Here is a 20,908-nt window from a genome sequence, read left to right as displayed (position 1 = left end):
GTACTGACCAAAAATTATTATTCAAATGTGAAGAAAAGAAAGGCATTTTAGGACATACCAGGACCCAAGAAAATGTGCCTTCAATACTCTTTAAAGGAAGTTCTGCAACCAAATAATAAATATGATCAGGGAAGGGTTAGTACACAAGAAACAAGTGCTAAGCAGATAATTCAGGAACCTGAAGATTGAGTCTAAAGAAACCCCCCATGGTAACAGCAGGAGAGGTGTGGGGAGCTGAAGAAAGTAAAACTGGGACTTCCCTGGTGGCAGAGTGGTTAAGAATCCCCCTGCCAATGCAAGCAACACGGGTTCGAGCCCTGATCCAGGAAGATTCCACATGCCATGGAGCAACTAATCCTGTGCACCACAACAACTGAGCCTGTGCTCTACAGCCTGTGAGCCACAACTACTGAAGCCCGCACTCCAAAACAAGAGAAGCCACCACAACGAGAAGCCCGTGCACCACAACGAAGAGTAGCCCCTGCTTGCCGCAACTAGAGAAAGCTCGCGCACAGCAAAAAAGACCCAATGCAGACAAAAATAAATTAATTAATTACTCAATTAAACCAAAAAAACCACCTAAAACTGTACTAATGTCTTATTTAACTTTCTGGGATGAAGGGCATACAGAGGAACTCCAGAGGACTGTGCCTTCGCTGCTCCTCTCAGGAAGAGGCAGAGCCCACTGCCTGCCCCTTGAATGTGGGGATGGCCTCTTATGACGCAGAATGCGGCCGAGGTGATTTTGTACAACATCTGAGGCTAAACCTTAAAAAGGATTTGCAGCTTCCTTGGGAACCTTGAGATCACTATGCCATGAAAGAGCTCAGGATTAAAAGATGCTACGGGAGACCTTCAAGATGGCAGAGGAGTAAGACGTGAAGATCACCTTCCGCCCCATAAATACATCAAAAGTAACATCTACATGGGGAACAACTCCTACAGAACACCTACTGTACGCTGGCAGAAGACCTGAGACTTCCCAAAAAGCAAGAAAATCCCCACATACATCGGTAGGGCAAAAGAAAAATGAAGAAACACAGACAAAAGAATAGGGACAGGACGCACACCTCTGGGAGGGAGTTGTAAAGGAGGAAAAGGTTCCACACACTAGGAAGCCCCTTCACTGGCGGAGATGGGGGTGGGCGGGAGAGAATCTTCAGAGCCACGGAGGAGAGCGCAGCAACAGGGGTGCGGAGGGCAAAGTGGAGACATTTCTGCACAGAGGATCACCAGCCTGAGACGCTTGTCTGCTCACCCGCCAGGACGGGCAGGGGCTGGGAGCTGAGGCTCGGGTTTCGGAGGTCAGGTCCCAGGGAGAGGACTGGGGTTGGCTGCGTGAACACAGCCTGAAGGGGGATAATGAGCCACAGCTAGCCATGTGGGAGTCCGAGAAAAAGTCTGGAACTGCCAGAGAGGCAAGAGACCTTTGTTTCTGGGTGCGCAAGGAAAGGGGATTCCTTCCCAGTGTGCCCACAGAAGGCAGAGCACCGCTTATACAAGCTCCAGAGGGGGGCGTGAGCCGCAGCTATCAGCTCAGACCCCAGAGATGGGCATGAACCACTAACGCTGTGGCCCCTGCCACCAAGAATCCTGTGTGCAAGCACAGGTCACTATCCATACACCCCTGGGAGCCTGTGCAGCCCGCCACTGCCAGGGTCCCGTGATCCAGGAACAACTTCTCCGGGAGAACACACGGCGTGCCTCACGCTGTTGCAACGTCACGCTGGCCTCTGCTACCTAAGGCTCGCCCCTCATTCCAATTATGACTACCGTACCCTCCCTCTCCCCAGCCTGAGTGAGCAAGAGAGCCCTAATCAACTGTTGCTTTAAGCCCCTCCTATCTGGGCAGGGAACAGACTCCTGAGGGCTGCCTACACGCAGAGGGGGGGCAAAAGTCAAAGCTGAACTCTAGGAGCTGTGCGAACAAAGAAGAGAAAGGAAAATTTCTCCGTGCAGCTTCAGGAGCAGCAGATTAAAACACCACAATCAACCTGATAAACACTGCATCTGAAGAATACCTGAACAGACAATGAATGTTCCCCGAATTGAAGCAGTGGACTTTGGGAGCAACTGTAGACGTGGGGTCTGCTTTCTGCATCTAATTTGTTTCTGGTTTTAAGTTCATCTTAGTTTAGTATTTATTATCATCGGTGGAGTTGTTTGTTGCTTTGGTTGCTCTCTTCCAATTTTGTTTTTAAATATATATATTTTTTTTTTCCTTTTTCTTTTTGTGAATGTGTATGTGTATGCTTCTTTGTGTGATTTTGCCAGTATAGGTTTGCTTTTACCGTTTTTTTTTTTCTTTCTTCCTTTTCTTCTGAGCTGGGTGGCTGGCAGGGTCTTGGTGCTCCAGCCAGGTGTCGGGCCTGAGCCGCTGACGTGGGAGGGCCAAGTCCAGGACACTGGACCACCAGAAACCTCCTAGCCCCACATAATATCAATTAGCAAGAGCTCTCCCAGAGATGTTCATCTCAACACTAAGACCCAGCTCCACCCAATGGCCAGCAAGGTCCAGAGCTGGATGTCTCATGCCAAACAACTAGCAAGACAGGAACACAACCCCACCCATTAGCAGAGAGGCTGCCTAAGCCATACTAAGTCCACAGACACTCCACAACACACCACCCGACGCAGCCCTGCCCATCAGAAGGACAAGATACAGCCCAACCCACCAGAACACAGGCACCAGTCCCCTCTACCAGGAAGCCTACACAAGCTACTGAACCAACCTCAGCCACTGGGGGTAGAAAATAATAACGATAACCAAACAGGAACTATCAACCTGCAGCCTGCAAAAAGAAGACCCCAAACACAGTAAGTTAAGCAAAATGAGAAGACAGAGAAACACACAGCAGATAAAGGAGCAAGGTAAAAACACACCAGACCAAACAAATGAAAAGGAAATAGGCAGTCTACCTGAAAAAGAATTCAGAATAATGACAGTAAAGATGATCCAAAATCTTGGAAACAGAATGGAGAAAATACAAGAAACGTTTAACAAGGACCTAGAAGAACTAAAGAGCAAACAAACAATGATGAACAACACAATAAACGAAATTAAAAATACTCTAGAAGGAATCAACAGCAAAATAACTGAGGCAGAAGAACAGGTAAGCGACCTGGAAGACAAAATAGTGGAAATAACTGCCACAGAGCCAAATAAACAAAAAACAATGAAAAAAATTGAGGACAGTCTTAGAGACCTCGGGGACAACATTAAACGCATCAACATTCAAATTACAGGGATCCCACACGAAGAAAAGAAAGGGTCTGAGAAAATATTTCAAGAGATTATAGTTGAAAACTTCCCTAAGATGGGAAAGGAAATAGTCAATCAAGTCCAGGAAAAGCAGAGAGTCCCATACAGGATAAACCCAAGGAGAAACACATCAAGACACATATTAATCAAAAATTAAATACAAAGAAAACATATTAAAAGCAGCAAGGGAAAAACAACAAATAACACACAAGGGAATCCCCATAAGGGTAACACCTGATCCTTCAGCAGAAACTCTACAAGCCAGAAGGGAGTGGCAGGACATATTTAAAGTGATGAAAGGGAAGAACCTACAACCAAGATTACTCTACCCAGCAAGGATCTCATTCAAATTCGGTGGAGAAATTAAAACCTTTACAGACAAGCAAAAGCTAAGAGAACGCAGCACTACCAAACCAGCTTAAAAACACATGCTAAGGGAACTTCTCCAGGCAGGAAACACAAGAAAAGGAAAAGACCTACAATAAGAAATCCAAAACAATTAAGAAAATAGTAATAGGAACATACATATTGATAATTACCTTAAATGTAAATGGATTAAGTGCTCCCACCAAAACATACAGACTGGCTGAATGGATACAAAAACAAGACCTGCATAAGATACTGTCTACAAGAGGCCCACTTCAGACCTAGGGACACATACAGACTGAAAGTGAGGGAATGGAATAAAGATACTGCACACAAATGGAAATCAAAAGAAAGCTGGAGTAGCAATTCTCATATCAGACAAAACAGACTTTAAAATAAAGACTATTACAAGAGACGAAGAAGGACACTATATAATGATCAAGGGATCAATCCAAGAAGAAGATATAACAATTGTAAATATTTATGCACTCAACATAGGAGCACCTCAATACATAAGGCAAATGCTAACAGCCATAAAAGGGGAAATCGACAGTAACACATCATAGTAGGGGACTTTAACACCCCACTTTCAGCAATGGACAGATCATCCAAAATGAACATAAATAAGGAAACGCAAGCTTTAAGAGACACACAGGACCAGACAGACTTTATTGGTATTTATAGGACATTCCATCCAAAAACAACAGAATACACTTTCTTCTCAAGTGCTCATGGAACATTCTCCAGGATAGATCATATCTTGGGTCACAAATCAAGCCTCAGTAAACTTAAGAAAACTGATATTGAATCAAGTATCTTTTCTGACCACAGCGCTATAAGACTCCATATCAACTACAGGAAAAAAACTGTAAAAAATACAAACATATGGAAGCTAAACAATATGCTACTAAATAACCAAGAGATCACTGAAGAAATCAAAGAGGAAATAAAAAAATACCTGGAAACAAATGACAATGAAAACACGAAGACCCAAAACCTATGGGATGCAGCAAAAGCAGTTCTAAGAGGGAAGTTTATAGGAATACAATCCTACCTCAAGATAAATCTCCAATAAACAACTTAACCTTACACCTAAAGCAATTAGGGAAAGAAGAACAAAAAAACCCTAAAGTTAGAAGAAGGAAAAAAATCATAAAGATCAGATCAGAAATGAATAAAAAAGAAATCAAGGAAACGATAGCAAAGATCAATAAAACTAAAAGCTGGTTCTTTGAGAAGATAAACAAAATTGATAAACCATTAGCCAGACACAACAAGAAAAAAAGGGAGGAGACTCAAATCAATAGAATTGGAAATGAAACAGGAGAAGTAATAACTGACACTGCAGAAATACAAAGGATCATGAGAGATTACTACAAGCAACTCCATGCCAATAAAATGGACAACCTGGAAGAAATGAACGAATTCTTAGAAGAGCACAACCTTCTGAGACCAAACTAGGAAGAAATAGAAAATATAAACAGACCAATCACAAGCACTGAAATTGAAACTGTGATTAAAAATCTTCCAACAAACAAAAGTCCAGGACCAGATGGCTTCACAGGTGAATTCTATCAAACAGCTAACACCTATCTTCTCGAACTCTTCCAAAATACAGCAGAGGGAAGAACACTCCCAAACTCATCCTACGAGGTCACCACCACCCTGATACCAAAACCAGACAAAGACGTCACAAAAAAAGAAAACTACAGACCAATATCACTGATGAATATTGATGCAAAAGTCCTCAACAACATACTAGCAAACAGATTCCAACAACACATTAAAAGGATCATACACCATGATCAAGTGGGGTTTAACCAAGGAATGCAAGGATTCTTCAATATATACAACACAATCAATATGATACACCATATTAACAAACTGAAGGATAAAAACCATATGATTGTCTCAACAGATGCAGAAAAAGCTTTTGATAATAGTCAATACCCATTTATGATAAAAACCCTGCAGAAAGTAGGCATAGAGGGAACTTACCTCAACATAATAAAGGCCATATATGACAAACTCACAGTCAACATCATTCTCAATGGTGAAAAACGGAAACCATTTCCTCTAAAATCAGGAACAAGACAAGTTTGCCCACTCTCACCGCTATTATTCAACATAATTTTGGAAGTTTTAGCCACAGCAATCAGAGAACAGAACGAAATAAAAGGACTCCAAATCGGAAAAGAAGTACAACTGTCACTGTTTGCAGATGACATGATAATATACAGAGAGAATCCTAAAGATGTTACCAGAAAACTACTAGAGCTAATCAATGAATGCGGTAAACTTGCAGGATACAAAATTAATGCACAGAAATCTCTTGCATTCCTATACACTAACAATGAAAGATCAGAAAGAGAAATTAAGGAGACAATCCCATTCACCATTGCAACAAAAAGAAGAGAATACCTAGGAATAAACCTACCGAAGGAGGTAAAAGACCTGTACTCAGAAAACTATAAGACACTGATGAAAGAAATCAAAGATGACACAAACAGATGGAGAGATATACCATGTTCATGGATTGGAAGTATCAATATTGTGAAAATGACTATACTACCCAAAGCAATCTACAGATTCAGTGCAATCCCTATCAAACTACCAATGGCATTTTTCACAGAACTGGAACAAAAAATTTTACAATTTGTATGGAAATACAAAAGACCCCGAATAGCCAAAGCAATCTTGAGAAGCAAAAGCAGAGCTGGAAGAATCAGACTCCCTGACTTTAGACTATACTAGAAAGCTACAGTAATCAAGACAGTATGGTACTGGCACAAAAACAGAAATACAGATCAATGGAACAGGATAGAGTGCCCAGAGATAAACCCAAGCACATATGGTCACCTTATCTTTGATAAAGGATGTCAGAATATACAATGGAGAAAAGACAGCCTGTTCAATAAGTGGTGCTGGGAAAACTGGATAGCTACATGTAAAAGAATGAAATTAGAACACTTCCTAACACCATACACAAAAATAAACTCAAAATGGATTAAAGACCTAAATGTAAGGCCAGACACTATAAAACTCTTAGTGGAAAACATAGGCAGAACACTCTATGATGTAAATCACAGCAAAATCCTTTTTTTTTTTTTTTTTTTTTTTTTTGCAGTACACGGGCCTCTCACTGTTGTGGCCTCTCCTGTTGCGGAGCACAGGCTCCGGACGTGCAGGATCAGCGGCCATGGCTCACGGGCCCAGGTGCTCCGTGGCATATGGGATCTTCCTGGACCGGGGCACGAACCCATGTCCCCTGCATCGGCAGGCGGACTCTCAACCACTGCGCCACCAGGGAAGCCCGCAAAATCCTTTTTGACCCACCTCTTAGAGAGACGGAAATAAAAACAAAAATAAACAAATGGGACCTAATGAAATTTAAAAGCTTTTGCACAGCAAAAGAAACCATAAACAAGACGAAAAGACAACCCTCAGAATGGCAGAAGATATTTGTAAATGAAGCAACTGAGAAAGGGTTAATCTCCAAAATTTACAAGCAGCTCATGCAGCTCAATATGAGAAAAACAAACAACCCAATCAAAAACTGGGCCAAAGTCGTAAATAGACACTTCTCCAAAGAAGACAGATTGGTTGCCAACAAACACATGAAAGGATGCTCAGCATCCCTAATTATTAGAGAAATGAAAATCAAAACTACAATGAGGTATCACCTCACACTGGTCAGAATGGCCATCACCAAAAAATCTACAAACAATAAATGCTGTAGAGGGTGTGGAAAAAAGGGAACCCTCTTGCACTGTTGGGGGGAATGTAAATTGGTACAGCCACTATGGAGAACAGTATGGAGGTTCCCTAAAAAACTAAAAATAGAACTAACATACCACCCAGCAACCCCACTACTGTGCATATACCCTGAGAATACCGTAATTCAGAACGAGACATGTACCACAATGTTCACTGCAGCACTATTTACAATAGCCAGGACATAGAAACAACCTAAGTGTCCATCGAGAGATAAATGGATAAAGATGTGGCACATATATACAATGGAATACTACTTGGCATAAGAGGAAATGAAATTGAGTTATCTGTAGTGAGATGGATGGACCTAGAGTCTGTCATACAGAGTCATGTAAGTCAGAAAGAGAAAAACAAATACCGTATGGTAACACATATATATGGAATCTAAAAAAAGAAAAAAAAATGGTTCCAATGAACCTAGGGGAAGGACAGGAATAAAGACACAGACGTAGAGAATGGACTTGAGGACCCGGGGAGGGGGAAGGGTTAGCTGGGACGAAGGTAAAGAGTAGCACTGACATATATACACTACCAAATGTAAAACAGATAGCTAGTGGGAAGCAGCTGCACAGCACAGGGAGATTAGCTCGGTGCTTTGTGACCACCTAGAGGGGTGGGGTAGGGAGGGTGGAAGGGAGATGCAAGAGGGACGGGATATGGGGATATATGTATATATATAGCTGATTCACTTTGTTATACAGCAGACACTATCACAACATTGTAAAGCAATTATACTCCAATAAAGATGTTAAAACGAAACAAAATAGAGATGCTTCGGAGACACAGACCCAGCGATCCCAGCCATACGAGCTAAGACCTTGGAATATGTAAGACAGGCCATTTTAGAAAGTCCTGCCCTGACCAAGTCACCAGCTGTCTGTAGCCACCTGAGTGAACCCAGGAAAGATCAGCAGAACCTCCTAAGTAACCTAGAATTGTGAGAAATTTAAAAATCGTTGTTTGAGTCTCTGAGATTTCAGATGACTTGTTATATGATGAATAAGTAAAACTAATTTATACACCCATGAAGACAAAAAATGAGGATAAGGGGAAAAAATTTAACTTACATTATTTTTAAATGTTATAAGATTAAAAAATTAAACTTTACATGCTGAATTATCTTCTAAAGATAGTTTATTTAATGCATCATTGATCTACCACTTACTATGTACCACACTATAAACTAGGTGTAACTAAAAATATAAAGATGAATAAGACGCTGATCTCCAAGCCAATTTACAGTCTAAAAGGAAAGACAAGGTAAATAAAGATCTATAATAAAATACACATCTCGAGATAAATGGGGCACTAAGAGCTCATATACAGGAAGCAGGTGCTCAAAGCTGGGTTTCAGTAGGTATGTATAAATGAGGACATACTACATCAGGTGCAGCAGCAGACCCAGGTGGGGAAACAAGTCCACCTATAATGTATTAATTAATTTTATTAAGCTTTTATATGTAAAAATTTGCTCTAAGTTCAACAGATTTCTCAAAAACCTCCCTAGACTCTTGTTTTATATCATATACAATTAAGGGTATGGCAAGCCATATCAAATCTCAAGCTGTTTAAATAAAAGATTTATTTATCTAATTTAATTTAATTAAATTTAATTAATTCATTTATTTCTCGGTACGCGGGCCTCTCACTGTTGTGGCCTCTCCCGTTGCGGAGCACAGGCTCCGGACGCGCAGGCTCAGCGGCCATGGCTCATGGGCCCAGCCGCTCCGCGGCATGTGGGATCCTCCCGGACCGGGGCACGAACCCGTGTCCCCTGCATCGGCAGGCGGACTCTCAACCACTGCGCCACCAGGGAAGCCCAATAAAAGATTTATTTTTATCTTTATCATTAGTTTTTCATATCAAATGCTAGTGGTAAAGATTAAAGACTACTAAAACCACTAGCACAGCACATATGGGGATTTAGAAAAATGGTAATTTATAAATCAATTACTAGAGGCAATAAAAACAAAGTAAATGTTTAAGGACTTGGGTATTTAATAACATTTATAAGGTCTTTCAAAAAAAAGTATACAGTCTAGTAACAACCTGATATCTTATGCAGAGTCTGCCTATTTAGTTCATGATAAGTGATTTTTCTTTTTACATGGACTAGCTAAATGATTTCTCAGTGTCTTGGGATTTACACTAGGCCGTCTAGCTGAAAATAACCCACAAGTTCTGTATCAGATGTCTCAGAAGCATTATTGCATTAGACTTCTATTTAAATTACAAATTCATTTGTAATTTGAAAGATTCAATTTAAAATTAAAAATTCTCAAAATATGCTCCATGGACTACTTCTAATATGTCAAAAACAATGTTTCTATGGTTAGTAAGTGTGGGAGATGCTACAGAGCATGCTTCCTCTTGAAGATTCCAAAAAACCTTTGTTATTTAATGTGAGACCTGTGGGGCAGCTACACTGGCAGCACTTTAGAGCTTGTAACGAATGCAGAATTTCAGGCCCTACCCAACACCTACTGAAACAATCTTCATGTGAATAAGAACACCAGTGTTTTGTATACACCTTCAAGGTTGAGGAGCAGTGGTGCAGAGCATTTAAAGACTAAGAAATCTTAAAAGTAGATGAACCTGTTTAATCTCATCTAACTCAGTATCTCACACTTATCTGACCCTCAATCATTTTGAGGTCACCTATTAACATTCTGAGGAACATGCTTTGGGAAATCCCACAATATAATAATAATTATTACTAATGAGTAAATAAAGTTAGGGTACTGTCCCATCCTTCACAATTAAAATTTGGCTCTCTCAGCTTTTCCAGTCATGTCAGTCCATTAAAAGAAAAACATTAATTAAGTACTTTTAAGAAAATGGTACCGAAAATTTTAAGTTCTCTTCAGTAAAGATTCCTGCCAACAAAATTAAACACGGAATTGTGTTTTGGCTGTAAGTTGGGTACCAATTTCTTGGAAAACTTCATTTCTAAATGAAGGAATAAATGGTTTTCCAGAAAAAGCACCCAGTCTGCTCCAGGCCAGGTGCGAGTTTTAATTCCATTTTTCATACTTGTCTTGCGAACAGTCATGTGGAAACAGACACGGTGTATGGCACACACTGGTATTTTGGTTGGGAAGATCAACTCCCCATTTGGGATATATAACAATTAGCCTAAACCATGTCCAGTTTAAGACAGATGTTAGTCTAGAAGGCACTTTACTGAAAGCACAGGTGAAAAAGGAAAGCTGACAGCTGTGAACTGGAGTATCATCAAAAACATTGATCTTACACATGCTTAAAGTAGCTTTTAATAATACCGATTTAAGCAACAGTGCAGGTAATGATTCCAATTTTGTAAGTAGCTCTTTAGAGTAAAAGGGAAAATTCTAGATTTAAAAAGGCATCAAAACTGAAAGTACGGTAGATAAACAACTGTAACAACAATCCTTTCTTTCTGTCCCTGTTTTCAGCAAGTTAAAATCAGAGAAATGATGGTTAACTTTCAGTCTCCTTTGATCAGTTTAAATTCTGTATGCTTAATACTATATTTTGTTTTCAAGAAGACAGACACATTTTCACACTTAACATTTCCAAACAGCTATGTGAAGAAAGCACAAGAAAAAGCTTCTGGCGTTTTGTTGATCACAGATGGAGCATATGCAATGGACTATACTGAATTTCCTCTCCACTGTTCTGTATCCCCTAACCATACACACTAGATTCAGGGAGAGCAGGGACTGTTTTCATCTGAATCACCACTGTATTCTCAGCACCAATACAAGTGCCTGAAACACAGTACATGTTCAATAGCGTTTGTTCAGTGGAAGAATGAAACAAACCGAAGGAAAGAACAATACACCTGCACTTTTATCAAAAAAGCATCTGTAATAGGTGCCAGGCGGTGTTAGGTTTCAGAACCATCGAGATGCTGAAGGAGCTCACGGTCTAACAGGAAAGAAAGGAACAAAAATAGTGTGATAAATGCAACAGTAAAGATCCTAAAACATGCCATAGGAAGAGGGACATCAGGCAAGATGAGAATTACTACAAAGACAGAGGTATAAAACATCGCAATGTGTTGTGTTCAGAGAATGCCAACAGTCTAAAATTAGGGCGGCGAGGAGGAGGAGAGAGAAAACTCTGGAGATGAGGAGATGAAGGAACTATGAAGGCAGGGAAAGCATAGCTCGTCTACCAGATCTTTAAAATTGCCTAAGATGATGGTGAAAGTTGAGGCAAAGAGTCCAACTGAATCAGATACCAGTGCCCCAGTGAAGGCAGTAAGGTGACCCGGAGTTAGATGGCACGGCTAAGGAAGAGGAGAGGGTAAAAGCTAGACGGTGTCAGCTTAGAGCAGCGGGAAAACATCTGGAAAGCCCAGTGAGGAGCCAGAAAGCAAATGTGGGGAAAAGGGCAACAACATTTAAGAAGACTTCAAAAAGAACACACCATGCAAAACCTGTAACAGGAAACAATTATTCTTCTGTCCCCCATGTGCCAAGTTCCTGGGGATACAAGGATGAATATAATCCTGGGAAACCCGTCCTTCATTGTTCGAGTGGTCTGTTTAGAGAAATGACGAGAAGTCCCCAAGCATCACCACCCTCTTTGCTTCCATATCCTCACAGGGAGCATCCAATACAATAGGGAGAGAGAAAGAAAAGAGGGCTGCTCCCAGGAGACAAAATTTAATAAAATAAGGATAAGACTGGCTGTGAGGGGAAATAAACTAAGAACCAGTAAATGCATTCCCCTTAAGAACTTTATAAAAACTATAATCAGGAAAAGACTACAATATCCAGACCAGAATCAAAATGTGAGTTATGCTCCATTACATGTAATTACCATCAGAATCAGAGAAGGGGATAGTTGTGAGTGTGAAGCACTGAAGAGGAAAAACTAGATTCAGGCCCTGTCTGGAGAAGTCAAATAAGAGATTTCTAGAAAGATCTTCTCTATAAGATCTTTCACTATAAGGGACAGAGATGGTCCTCAAATGAAATCTCTCTTGAAACTCTCCTCACCTTTGACAGGACTCTAGGTTCACCACTGCAACAGTTACCCAGATGCCAGAAGGGAGAGGCCTGCTCAGCAACCATGGACATTTCGGCAGTTATGAATTCATAAATTAATAAATGAGTGGTCTGGTTTATAGATTAGTCCTGGTTCCTAGAAGTGCAGAACTGAGGACAGGCTCAGGTCAGGACTGTGGGGACTTCAAAGCTCAGGATGGCGTTTGGGGAGGCCTGGCCTCTACCCCAGTTGTTCTCCCCAAAAAACAATCTAGCTGAGGATTGGCTCACTCCAATTCAGAAATGTAAGAAAGGGTTGACACAAAACCCACACAAATGAAAAGGTCAGTCACCATGAGGAACATATGTCCATTAGTCACTCTAGAACAGGATGAAAACAGCTACACGCTCACAGAGCTGCCTGTGAAGGTTTTACATGCCCCGTGCACAATCTCTACCACTGCCATGCATCCACTGTGCTCCTGCACTGCGTGGCCACCATATGCATGGCAATGAAAGTCAACTCTTTCAACACTCACTGGTTTAAATCAACTTCTGCAGAGCCATGCCCTAATTCTGGGTTATCATTTATCTTTAAAATCTGTTTTAAATTTTGCTTTCAAAAACCAGTGCATTTACAGGGAACTGTATTCAATATCCTGTGATAAATCATAATGGAAAAGAATATAAAAAAGAATGTCTATATGTGTATAACTGAGTCACTTTACTGCACAGCAGAGATTGGCACTACACTGTAAATCAACTGTCCTTCAGTTAAAAAAAAAACAACAACAGTGTATTTAATCATCTGAAGTGCAAAAAATTTCAAAACCGAGAACCAGGAAAGCATGGTTCTGTGTTCCACATGTGACATCCAGAAAAGCACCTAGGCGATTTTATTTTGTACATTTTAAAATAAAAGCCTGTCCTTGTTAAAATTCACAGTATTTGTGTATTCCTAGTCTGGTCACCCGGGAGCACAAGTGCCTACAAATGAATATATAATAATACAGAACTGTCTTCAAATTTGCAACAAGCAACCAGAAAAACGTTAAATGTTTAAAATGTTATAACATTTAAAAAAATTAAGATACAATTCATACCATACCATTTCTACTGGCTTTACCACTGCCCATTTTTATGACTAAATATGCTTTAGTCAGGATTTTTTATTAAACACCCAATGGGACGGATTCAGAGCTGGGTATCTATTGTGACTAGCTTGTGTTTACATATGCTCTTATTTCACGTGTAAAATTTAAATGGCATGTCATAGAGGGAAGGTAAATAAATGTTTTCTTTATGAAAGCTTGAACAAAAAACAAATTGGAAAACAGAAGATGTTTCACTCTGAAAATGTCTTCCTAACTGGTCTCAGTGTGTCTGTCTGTCTGCGTCTCTCTCTCAAATAAAATTCATTACTGCTTTCCAGAAGGAAATTCAGTCTGGTAGTACAGTTAACCAAGCAAATGTTATTCATCAGATAAATAACACATGAAATTTTTCTAAGTTTCAGCAAATTCTTCTCCTCCAAAAGGTAGACCATTTGTTTGTTTCGAAGTACTGATAAGTTTCAGCATTCAAATAAAACTCATTATGTCTCAAATTAACCAAAAACCACACTTTTGATCAACGTAATACAATACATATGGAAAATAAAAACTGTCGACCTGAGAAAAGGTTCTGTGAAGACTGGTATCACAGTAGAGGACTCTAACCTGGGCTTTATTCTTTTTTCTTTTTGCGGTACTTGGGCCTCTCACTGTTGTGGCCTCTCCCTTTGCGGAGCACAGGCTCCGGACGCGCAGGCTCAGCGGCCATGGCTCACGGGCCCAGCCGCTCCGCGGCATGTGGGATCTTCCCGGACCGGGGCACGAACCCGTGTCCCCTGCATCGGCAGGCGGACTCTCAACCACTGCACCACCAGGGAAGCCCTAACCTGGGCTTTATACACATTTGTGTGTTCCCTCTCGCCTGCATTCTTCTCCTCCCGCAACTCACTCGGGCTCACAGAGGTCATCCCTGACCACTGTGGTCTTCTGGAACAAGAAGAGTTGAGCAGGCCTTTGAAGGATTAAGAATGGCGGACGGCGTGGGTAGGTATAGCAATACAGATCACCACAGAAATCAGAGGCAAAAGTGAGGTGGAAATGTGGAAGGAGCCCCACTAATTCTGCTTGTTCCCAAACCATGAGCATCCTTGCAAGCAAGCAGTGGCTCCCTCAGCATAGCCTCTCATTATGGTGCGATTTCCAGGCCTGTGATCTGCTGCCTGAGGCTGGGTGAGTAGAACTAGCCCCTCCTCCCCGCCCCAGAGCTCCAGCCCTGGGCTTTCTGCTGCTTCCCGAGCGTAGCCACTCCACCTCCAGTCATTGCAAACTCCACAAGCAAGCGTAAAGCCAAGCTCACTGCCTTCTGCTTCACCAAACTGTTTCTTCCTTCTGCACACACAGACTGTGTATGTGCCTCTCCTTATGAAGGCATTTCTCAGTGTGCTCTGGAAATGCCTTTTTTTTTTTTTTAATGACTCACCCCTCTAGTCTAACTAATCTAGTTAAAGTCTTAACACCACCAGCACACAATGCTCATTTACACCCACTTGTATCTGCTCTATAAATGTTCCCTCACCTATTTAGACTTAAGTTTATTGAAACCAGGACCCTCGTCTTAAACGTCCGTCTTTTCTTTGGTGTCTCGCACATGTGCTGGGGCATTTCATACGATGCCTGCTAACAGAACAGGTTTTACTATGTGAGGAGTTGAAAACAGAAACTGGCACTCTACTGCCGTACTTGCTGAAAAATGTTTAATATATTAGATGGCTCATATTCAAAGAACCACTGAATAAACTGCTTCCCTAAAAAAGTCTTTTGTTCAGTAGTTGGCACTAAAAATGTCAGAAAGAGTCAGACTTCATTTTCAATCTTCCTACTTAGGTAACTTGTTTCTTTTTAGGTGTGGGTTTGACTTTCTTGAGGGAAGAACTTAGGAAAATAGCTATGAGTCAAGGAAGCTACATTCCATTAGCAGGAGATAACACAACCTATGTCACAATGTGGTCACACTAGTATTTCTAAGTTCTCAGTTGCAGATCTAGTAAATAAAGTGTATTTTTAATGAGACCCTACAAATCAGAGCTATGATTCCTGCAATAATCTAGAAAGCTGTTATCAAAGTCTTGATTATGTTTCAATATACTGAAACGTCACCTGTTCCAATTAAATGGGCAGGAAAGTAAAGGGACTGAATTATTCCATACTTTAAAGACATGTTTTTTACTGCTGCTAATAAAAATATAGATATCTGTGCTGTGATTTAATGAACAGATCAAAAGCAGCATTTCGTGATTCTAAAACAGTGTGGTAAAATACCTCAAAGATTAACTATGTTTATATACATCTCAAACATTTTTTACTTTCCTTTTTTTGCTTAATACTTCATTATTCAGAGTGCAAAGATAACTTTATCAAAAATGAATTTATTACAAATTCATAATCTATCAGAATCTAAATTAGTGTGACATACCAGATCTTAAAAAATAAGTACGAATTTTGAGTTTAAAATATTGTGCCCTAGATGCATTTTCGTATCATTTTAATTTGGTGGGGGAGACTTGCCTTTATTAATCTGAAGATCATAAACTATGATTCGAAGTTCACTGATAGGTTGACAGGGAAATGCTCATATGTCTCTTATATACTGCAGAAAACCTACCTAATGCCCTCTGAAAGGTGGAACATTCACCAATAAAGTATCGCATTACAGAGTATAAATAAGTGATGATTAATAAATATTTAGAACTCTGGCAGTGCAAAGAAAGAGAACACATGTCAGATGACTTTCCAAAGCCACCCCCAGAATCTCTCTACAATTAAGGTAATAGTGTGAATATAAAACTTTGATGCCCAATCAGCCTACTGGGATTATAAAGACTGTGTCAAAAGTACCATCTGTCCACATGGAAGTATGTACCCTCACAACTCATAAGAAGTACAGTAACATATCTAATTTTGAACATCAGAGGCACCATGATAAATAAGACACTTAATTTAAAATGTCTGGTGAAGATGGAGCAAACTGGTACTTTGATGGGATAGAAAAAGATACCGAAATGGCAATCTGCTCATTTTACAGCTCCACAATTCTCTCCTCTTTCTGAGTCACTACACTCCTACTCTGAGAGCAGCTGGTTCTCTCAGTATCAATTCCCTACCTATATGTCAATTATAAACTACTACAAAACACATGGAAGAACTGTCAGTGGGAATGAAGAATTGCCTAGGACACAAAGCGGTTCCTAACTTTCCCTCACTGGCATCTTCCTTTCTATCTTCAATGTCTTATACAGAATGCCTAAAGGATAAAATGTTCTCTGAGTGGGGAAAATTGGATGCACCTATTAAAGGAGAAAGGCAATAGCCACCCTGTGGTGGAACCACAATGAGCAGAGATGGAGGAAGTCTACTCCTGGGGATGGATCCAGGAATATTTCAATTGTGGACCAACGCTCACCCTGGAGGGCACTGGGTTCACATTACTCACATTCAACTGGCAACAAAGGTTTCAAGAGCTCTCCCTGGTAGCAGTCTACATTCACAACATTCTATGGACCCCATGGCCTCAAACATCACTTTCTTATCAATTGCTTAACAGAATGTATTTTCTCTCCTCCATCAATGTTAACTTCAATAATCTCATGATCCAAAAGAATCGAAAAATACTAAACTAACCAAGAAGCCAAGTCTGTTCCCATTTCAAGACCTGCAATTCATTCCCCTAAGAAAGTAAAGGTTTCAAATGGAGCCAGTTCAGCAAGGGACAGAGTTGGGGAAATGTCAGATGAAACACATCTGAGAGTTAGTTGGGAGTCTCATGTTGCCATAACCGAGTCCTGGTTTCACAGTACGCTGTTGATCTTCACCACTGTGTTACCTAAACCAGCTGGCTTTCAATTTACTTTCGACTCACAGCTGCCATGAGCAGCTCCTGAAATTACATCACAACAAAGCCACTCCATTAACAGCATAAACTCATTCTCATACATCACAGTGGTCAGTCACACAGAAACACTGAGAAACACACAGGTCTCTCTCTAGACTTGAATTCATGTATTCTGATTCAGCATGTGATATCAATCATTTATGGATCAATACATCTGCACCACTGCAAAACATATGTATCATGATAAATGTACAGAATATGAAAACACCCAAGTGATGGGCATGCCTCCTTGGCCTTTAAAGCAAAAGAAAGAACGAAATAGTCTATGTCTGGATGGAACAGGCTTTAGGTTGACCAGAGGAATCCCTCGGCTGTTTCCCACCCGACTTCCTATAATTCCTCACTGTTATTCATGAGAAAGTAGTGGCAGCACCCCACAAGACTATGTCCTCTAAAAGTGAGTGCAGTAATGAAGAATGACCATAAACTAAACATGGTACTTTTAGAAAACACTTAGCAGTTCTCTTATTAACCTAATCACATCTGATTTTTCTTCCCTAGTCAAAAATAAAATATTTTAACTAGCAGTTGGCTGCTCCACCCCTTCTGAAAGTACACAAGGTGAGGAACTTCCTTGGTGGTCCACTGGCTAAGACTCCACGCTCCCAATGCAGGGGGCCCAGGTTCAAACCCTGGTCAGGGAACTAGATCCCATATGCCGCAACTAAGAGTCCACATGCCGCAACTAAAGATCCCACATGCTGGAACTAATATCTGGCGCAGCCAAACAGATAAATAAATATTTTTTTAAAAATAAAATAAAAGTACACAAGATGAAATTACATCTATAGGAGCTTCTTGGCAACATTTCATATATGCATTTTAGTCAGAGAGCATAGGGCAAAGTTCCACTCTAACCCTTTCCTATTCTCTTCAGAGTTTTGGAATATTTTAATTCATAAAGCTTTACTAAAAGGTTAAAAACAGACATAAGTATACATTTTGTAGAGATAATTTTGTCAATTCTTGATCAGATTTCAAAAATAATCACAAAACAAGGAGTATTAAACATAGTAAAACCCCTTATCCCTAAGGATGCTCTCGTACCAAATACATGATTAGTCAAGAAGCACTTCTGTCAGAAACATCTGAGGTCACCAACACAAACCTAAACATTTCTGTGGCTGAATTACGTGGAAGCAACATATACTTGAGGACTAATAAAAATAGTAGCTCTGGATACGGGAAGGACCTTGACGCTCATCTAGTTGACTGGTTTTCCAAATTCCTATTCTTTTAACTTTTTTTCCTAAATAAACTCGGGAGTAATCCCAATACTTAAGAAAGAAAGAAAAAAAGAAAAGTAGAAGCTACTCCTCCGGGACCTTCTTCCCCTCCTGGAAGGAGAAGGGAAGCTCCCCGAGGAAGGTCATTTAACATCAAGGCTCACGCTTCAGAGAGATGCCTGGAGGCTCAGAGCAGGGACACACTTGCCCGGTCTTGCTAATGGGTTTGCTCGTTCTCAAGGCAGGTTCTTTCAACTGTTGCGAGCAACTAAAGCAATACAGTCCTAGATGAAACGTGCGTTTGTTACCATCCAACGCCAAAGTACTACACGATCTTTTTAAAATTCAAATTTCACAGTACAGCTTTGAGGGAAAAAGTTCAGATGTACTATTTTCCAAATGTTTTAATGTGTCAGAATGAAGACCGCTCAAACTTGCAGCTGAAGGACGTGCCCTCTGAGTATTGCAGAGATCTTCAGCACCAGAGCCGAGGCTGGCAGAGGTGGGCCACAGCCCACTCCAGGGCCCCTTGCCTTGCGCCTGCACTTCAGGGACCACGGTACCCTGCCCCTTCCTCTAAGTGCCCCTGTACCTGGTGGTCCAGGCCCTGGCATGCCCCCGTTCCAACTCTTGGTCCCTTATCTCATACTGCTGAGTAACTTCATCTGTGACCTTTTTTTTTTTAATGATCCACATATTTTTCTGTTGTACAGTATGTATTTTTTTAAATTTTATTTATTTATTTTTGGCTGCGTTGGGTCTTTGTTGCTGTGCGCAGGCTTTCTCTATTTGTGGTGAGGGGGGCTACTCTTCGTTACGGTGCACAGGCTTCTCACTGTGGTGGCTTCTCTTGCTGCAGAGCCCAGGCTCTGGGTGCGCGCGAGCTCAGTAGTCGTGGCACACGGGATTAGTTGCTCCGCGCCATGTGGGATCTTCCCGGACCAGGGCTTGAACCTGTGTCCCCTGCATTGGCAGGCGGATTCTTAACCACTGTGCCACCAGGGAAGTCCCCATCTGCGACCTTCTTGACCTTGAGCCTGACCTTACCAACCCCCTCCCAGTCATCCCATGGCCCTCTCTCCTTTCCTCACCCACCCTGCTATTTTTCATCGTAACACTCAACACCATCTGATCTCATCCCCCTTCGTCTCAAATATAAGCTGCATTAGTAGAGACTTTGTTCACTAGTTTATCGAAAGCAGCAGCAGGCAGCAAGAAGAACCTCGGCCTCAGTGAAGCTCTGCTCGTATGACTAGGACTCAGTTTCCTGATTCCTGATTCCTCCTAAGCTCCAGGAGTTCCTAAGGTGTTTGGTTTTCCAAAAAAGATCTATCTGGGAGGAAGGGGGCTGGGGGAGGTAAAATCTTAAGGCTTTGGTGACCCCTTCTAGGCTAACCACTAAAAATAGGATCTGGAGCCCCGAGCTCAGTTTCAATTTTCATGTTTCCAGGCCATCAACAGGGTGTCCTTCCAGACACTCAAAAACTCTGCATGCCCACAGCTGAGTCCATCATCTTCCCAAACCTGTAGAGTTTATGGAGTACCTTTCTTATCAGGATCATAACAGTTTTCTAATTCACTCTTACGATATCCTCATGAAGCAAGCAGAAGCAGTAGAGAAATGTTTTATAAGTTACAGTCCATGAAATGACGGCATCAGAACCAGGACAGGAATGGAAATTTCTCTTACTTTCCACCTGAAAACACTATTAAGCTCTTCTGTTCATTTTCTCGTATGGAAGAAGCACTTTGGCAAACACTGATATGAGCAGGTAGTTTAGCAATCTACAGTGACTCCATCTGTCATAATTAACAGGAGAGCCATCAAAAACAAAGCTAAAACATCACTGAAATTGCACTGAAGTAACTGGAAAATGTTAACATTACATAGATATTCCATGGAATTCAACATTTTCGGAACTATAACAATAAACCTGGTTTGAATGTAATGACATAGGATTGGAAATTCCCATGAATTTGGAAGAAGCGTATAAAAATAATATCTAATTTGCTATATACTTACATTCCAGATTAGCTAATAAAGTTTTTTGAAAATATATAATTAGAAAATCGAAGGTCCAGCTTGAATAGTGAACCCAAACCATCCCCATAGGAACTTTTTAAAAAAGTTAATACTACCTATTCCAGTAATTATTACTAACAAGTAAGAGAAAAGTGAAGGCTTAATTTTTTTTTGTTTTTTTCTTTTTGCTGTACGTGGGCCTCTCGCTGCCGTGGCCTCTCCTGTTGCGGAGCACAGGCTCCAGACGCGCAGGCTCCGTGGCATGTGGGATCTTCCCGGA

This window comes from Phocoena phocoena, chromosome 7 (genome assembly GCF_963924675.1).
Source record: "Phocoena phocoena chromosome 7, mPhoPho1.1, whole genome shotgun sequence".
NCBI lineage: Eukaryota > Metazoa > Chordata > Mammalia > Artiodactyla > Phocoenidae > Phocoena > Phocoena phocoena.
This window is presented reverse-complemented; position numbering follows the sequence as displayed.